We start from the raw sequence: 6,713 nt of genomic DNA on the forward strand, positions 1-6,713 counted from the left end.
AGGTAAAATATTATATTCTATCCTGAAAATAATGTAATTTTCATCCTTTTTTAAAATTTACTTTAGTTTTAATTACATCTAAAGAAAAAGTGTAGTACCGATTAACGTCATATTATTCTGTTCTGTGAAGTGAAAAACCAAATGCGTACCAAATTGTGAACAAGTATAAAAAACTGCTTTATAAAAATCATTTGAATTGTAATCAAATTTAAACGAATTGATAAATGATTGAAAGAATAAAATACTTCAATTATGTATATATTGACAGAATATGCGGTGTATTTTTTTTATTCTAATAAATAAATCACTTTTTAATATTGATGTATTTATATTGAAAAAGCGTTGTTGTGAAGAGATTCATGGATAAAATTCATGAGGCTGAATTGCTTTGATTCCAACGAGTAAAGTTTTTTTTTTTTAGCGTAATAAAACATCTTTGTTCTGCACCTACGACCTGGATAAGGGAGTTTGTGAAGGCGTCAGTTAAGTATAAACGATTTAAAAGGTTGCGTGGGGGTACCGTGTTTATATGCCTGAACTGACTTACTATATTAGATAGCGTATTGCAGTATTACGATATTACAACCTTTTATACCGTTTTATTTTCTGGTACGATACTTTGATACCGTATTAGAATTTTAATTCTGTAAAGATTATTACTCAGTATTATATAATCTGTGATTATCCCTTTTAAAATATTGTAACGATTTATTTATTGATTATTATCTACTAATTAAAGTTTATCACTTTTTTGTATATTATTAAATTTTTTCTTTCATATCTTTGCGTATCGTACACAGAATGATTCACGATTAATGTAACAAACTTTCAAAATATGTTCTACTGATGGAACTGGAAAAAAAGAGGATGGAAAATAAGTATAGGTTCAAAAACTCTTCGTTAGTGAGTGTCGGCTGGCGAAAGATTTCGGTCCTGATTTCTGCGTCTTTGGTAAAATAAAACCAGATTGTAATTCTTGGGACCCAAATTAAGAGTAGATTTAGTGGTTTTCTATGATTCTAAAGCGGGCGCGTGTGGCGGTACTAGCGGCGACGGTCAGCACTAACTAAATTAATGTAATTTCACAACTTACCTACATAGAAGCAATTTCGTTTCTGCGGCCAGCACACTAGTGTAGCCGTGAGGCTTAACGCATCAGGAACCTAATCAACAGGGCGATCAAGTTCGAGATCAGCCAGACTGAGTTACGTTTATTTTTACACTTTAAATATTATTCATTTGACCCACGGGTTGGTTGGTCTATGGTGAACGCGTCTTCGTAAATCAACTGATTTCAAAGTTAAGAGTTCCAAAGTTCAAATCATAGTAAAGGCTTTTATACGGATTTGAATACTAGATCGTGGATACTGGTGTTCTTTGGTGGTTAAGTTTAAATTAACCACACATCTCAGAAATGGTCGACCTGAGACTGTACAAGACTACACTTCACTTACATTCGTACATATCATCCTCATTCATCCTCTGAAATAGTACCTAACGGTGGAGGCTAAACAGGAAAAAAATTTCATTTATTTAATTTTACCGCTCACCAGTGACGTCACAACATAGCAGGCGACTATAACAGCATTTTTATTCTGCGGTGGGAGTGCGATTTTGCAAACATTCTTTTGGCAGATATTGTGATTTTTTATTCGTTAACAAATATGCCTAAGAAAAATATGACCTTAATTGGTGAAATCTCGACATATCGAGGGTGAAATTGCTCTAAAACCTGATCCCCTTAACCTTTTATGTTGAAAATTTAATGGCATCAATGCCCCATATATAGAAGTAATCTGACCAAGTTTGGTAAATATCAGTTCAATAGTTCTTTAGATGTAAGATGATTTAGAGGCTAACACCGAACACACGCACACACACATACGTACGTACGAACATTAGCATCCGGAAAATTTCCATCCGGTTTTTTGGATGGAAAAACCATCCAAAAGGACCGAAAAGGATCCAAAAGGATGTTCTTTAAGTGTCAAAACGTGAAGATACGGTGTAAATCGCATATGCCCAAATTGGACCGATTAAAATACGTTCCCTTCTAGAGCTGTAGCTCTGCCATAGCGCTATCCAGACGGGAAAGTAACACTGTTCGTCGGGATAGTACTTTATTCACTGTGACGGACATTTTCAGCAGTTTATTCCATTGTTTGGAAGTTGATTTGTTGTGTGCGTTTGAATTTGTTATTTTCCTAAAATATTTAATTTTTTTTTTGTATTATTGAAAATTTCGTTTCGTTTACCTAGTTAAAATCTGCCACATTTTGATATTTTTTGTTTTTAATAAACTTCAAAATTCTTCCGTTTTTTTTAGTTTCTGTGATCTTTGCTCGAACCATTTTACTCGGAAACAAATTCTCTACAAGTTTTTTTAGAAAATTATTTGTAGATTTATTTATGATTTATTATTTTATTTTTAATGTACTTCTGGATTTGGGATTTATTTTAATCAATTTGTTAATTTTTTATTAATTATGTAAAATGTCAATTATGTTATAATTAATAAAAACATATAATATCACAAGAAGAATTAAATACTTCATAAATATTAATAATTATATTTTATGCAAAATTTATTTAAATCATTTAAAAATTTTTGCGATGGCCGGGAATCGAACCCGGATCAACTGCTTGGAAGGCAACTATGCTCACCATTACACCACCATCGCACGCTGAAAGATCTATCGATTAATAATATTTATAAAATTTCTCAGCAGAAATCTAAAACTGGAATGAAGTCAGTTATTAGGGTATATATGAAATATCACCTGAATTTCTTACAGAGCCATTAAATTTACCTCTTAATTTGGTCTCAATTTTACCGAAGACGCCGAAGTCATACCACAATTCTTCCCCAGCCAACACTCGCTAAGCAAGCGTTTCCGAACTTCAGTTTATATAAACTTTCTTCTTTATTTTCACCATCGAATAAGTATTGAAATTTTGTTATATTCTTTTAGTGAATCACCTATCTAACAAGCAAATTAATACTTTCATCTTTTTAGTTAGCCGGAATATAGGATGAGAACCCCTTGTTGATTTAGTTTTCCTAGTATATCACGTACTCAGTTATAGTATATCACGTAACGTTTACGTACTCAGTTTTCACTTTATAAAGATAACAAGGTTTGAAAAATAAATTAAAACATAAACAAACTTGTGTTTCTGAACTTCTGTAAGAGGGCTTCGACTGATTTCTTGTGATATATCCATTGAGACGGTTTTATAACAAATGATTTTAAGGAAACAATATAAGAGAAAAAAATTGATAGAAATTTTTGTTGAAAAAATTTTTTCTTTAACATAGAAAGTTCTCTTAAACCGCCATTTTCGAAAAAAAAAATTTTTGTTGATTTAAATCAACAAATTGTTGATTTAATTTTTCCTTTTGTAAAAAAGAGTAAAAAAAAAGCTTTGAACTATTTTCCCAGGAAATTAAAAACAAAAAAAAAAAATAATATTTTAAAGGCAACTCCACTTCTCTCATAATAATTTTTTTCTGATTTTAGATGTATTTTAGCTAATGATTTAAAGTGACAAAAATTAAAGAAAGCATATTTTAGACAATATTCATAAAACGTTTTTTAAATGGAGCTTCTTTCTCGTATGACACAATTTAGTTTTGCAATTTACTCGTTTGGGATGAATTTTTCGAAAATTTTTACAGGAAGATGAATTAAAGGAAAAAATAAATTGTAACTAGTATTTTTTTAGAAAAAAATTCAATGGAAGTTTTAGGAAGGGTTTCTCACTCCTGTATTGGTGTGATTATCATCGTGGTACAAAAGACAACCAGTCACAGTTATTTTTTCTGAAAAGTAATGATTTTTACGTTACACATAATCTCAATGATAATTTGATTGTGTATGGTAAATATGCTTTTGAATTCACAAATGGTGGGTTTGACGTGCTTATATGCAACGGTATAGTCGGTTCAGTTAAAACTGTAACGGGAAACTTATTCACTCCCTTTTTCATTACTAAGTCAAATACTTAATGTTTGTTACTCTTAACAATGATTGCTCTATTTTGAGAGATGTTTTATGTATAGTGTCAGGAAATCCAAAATGTTTGGTTTTATGATATCTAAGGTAGAGTTAACATTTGGCCCAGAGATAAACTGAGTAATTTATACTTGATGTAAAGTAAATAATTTGTGTGACATTACAAAGTTAAAAAAAAATGTTTTATTTTTACTGATTAGTGATAGTACCCACATTTTAGCACATTATCCATAAGGACTTATTATGCATCCAACGGACAGGTTCGTAGATTCTTGAAACCTTATTGTGGAGTAAGTGGGATGCCTGGGTCAGATCCATAAAACTTTTGTTGTTTAGCAATCAAGGTCTATTTTTTAATAAGTAACAAATAGAGCAACGTGCTCAAAGAAAGAACTAATTAACTATGCCTAGAGAATAAGTTCTGAGAATTTTGTAACCAGCTGCTTCTATCGCTCTTTCGAGTTCTCCATAAATAGGAAATACCAAGAAAAATAACTTAGCGATCAACGATTTTTTCTTTAAACATATCTAAAACAGTTTTTTTCTTCTCTAGAAACTTAAAAATTGCCAATAATTTCTCTCACGATTCCCAGAATAGCTCACTCTTGGTACTATTTTGTTTAGGCAAATATTAAAATATATGTATTATAATATTTGTTTTCAATGTATATTTGTAACATACTAAAAATACTCGTATGTTGTTATATATTTACCTACGGACGTGATATAATAATGCAACATATTCGAACTCAAAGAATTCGTTGTCAAATTTTTGAAGATACAAAAAAGGATTTTACCAATAATAATATTTTTGTAAATTACCAATTTAGACAATACAGAATAATATATATATATATATATATATACATATGGATATATGTATAATATATGAAATGAATCCTGAATCCTTATATATATATATATATTTGACCATCCCTGAATCCTTTTTTACTTATTTCGGCGTGACATCTGTACGTACGTATGTATTCGTATAACTCAAAAACGATTAGACGTGGAATGTTGAAATTGTGGATTTAGGACTGTTGTAACATCTAGTTGTGCACCTCCCCTTTTGATTTCAATCGACTGGACCAAGTGTCCAAAAAAACCCAAAATCAAAAATGTTTGGATTTTTGGCTTTTTTCTTAACTGCAGTAATTAGTTCTCATTGAGAGCTTTTCAACAATATATCATAAGTGGTACTTATTTTCATTGGTCCCAGAGTTGTAGCCAAATAAAAGTTTAATTAATGAAATATTTGGATCTTACAAGGGGAAGACACATCGGTTCGAATCAGATTTTATCTCCTTTTTTTAATTTAAGTATATTGATTTATTTATAATTACTAACCTCTGATTGTAAAAAAAAAAGTGTATATATAATTTAATAGGCGTTCAAGGAAGTCATGTGGTGTTCACATCACATTTTTTTATTTTAATTATTTTTACTTCTAATTACTGAAAATAGCTTTTTCTCTTTTTTAAGTTATATTAAAAGACGTATAAGTAATATTAATGCGTTTCTTTCCTATTAGAATATGTCGAATTTTTATATTAATATTTTAACTTCTTTTCTGTTGTAGTCTAATTTTTCAAACTTATTAACCCTTTGCTTCCTGCATCCTCAGTTATCTGTTTTATATTTTCTAACTTTTTATTTTTTTTAACTATTTCTACATTTTAACACTTCCTTCCAGAACCCTAGATTATTTAATATTTCAACCAGCCAGTCATGTTCTTTCTCGCAATATTCTGTGTAACAAAATCTAATAATCTCGATTCATTTTAAATGTCTATTACATTTTCTTCCAATCTAAGATTTATATGTTTAACGTTTTCCGGCAGCATTATATTTTATAAACCTCTTTTACTTTCCCGTCTAGATAGCGCTAGACCTCTAGAAGGGAAAGTATTGTAATCGGTCCAATTTGGGCATATGCGGTTTTCACCGGATCTTGACGTTTTGACACATAAGGAACCCAAAAAACAAAAACATCGGATGGAGATTATTCGGATGTTAATGTTCGTATGTGTGTGTGTTCGATGTTGGTCTCTAAATCACGTTATATATCCAGAACTACAGGATCGATTTTGACCAAACCTGGTCAGATTATATCATTAAATTATATGGGCCATTGATACCATTAAATTTTCAACGTAAAAGGTTAAGGGGTGAGGCTGTACAGTAAGGTCACCCTCCTTATCTCTAGATTTCGTTTATTTTCATATTTTTCTTATAAAAATTAAAAAAAACATAAAAATATTTTTGTTTAAATTTTTGAAAAATCGCACCCCCACCCCAAAAATTCTGTTGTAGTTCTGCTAAGATGTGACGTCACAGGTGATCGGTAGAATTAAATAAATGAATAATATTTAAATAATATTTGGGTGGACCTCTAACTCGATCGTCCGGTTGATTCGGTACCTTGTGGGTTATGCCTCGAGGCTACACCAGTGTGACGACCGTACAAGCAAAATTTGTTTTATGTAATTTGTGAAATTACATTAGCTTATTTAGTGCTGATCTTCACCGCTAGTACCGTCACACCTGCGCGAATTTAATACGATATGCGCACACGCTTTAGTTAGAATCATCGAATTAAATAAAAGAAAAATATATTGTAGTTAAATAAAATGATTATTTTAAATTAAGCTGCGTGCGCGTGTGTGTGTAAGCTGTGCATCAGAAACAACTGCG

At 30.7% G+C, this 6,713-nt stretch overlaps 1 non-coding gene across 1 annotated transcript; it reads right to left on the reverse strand.

Moving 5' to 3' along the window:
• Window positions 1-2,609: 2,609 nt before the first annotated feature.
• TRNAG-UCC (transfer RNA glycine (anticodon UCC)) lies at window positions 2,610-2,681 on the reverse strand. Its single transcript has one exon. It is a non-coding gene; the product is annotated as a tRNA-Gly (tRNA).
• Window positions 2,682-6,713: the final 4,032 nt, after the last annotated feature.

The sequence above is a fragment of the Lycorma delicatula genome, chromosome 10 (assembly GCF_047948215.1).
Source record: "Lycorma delicatula isolate Av1 chromosome 10, ASM4794821v1, whole genome shotgun sequence".
In the NCBI taxonomy this organism is placed as follows: Eukaryota; Metazoa; Arthropoda; class Insecta; order Hemiptera; family Fulgoridae; genus Lycorma; species Lycorma delicatula.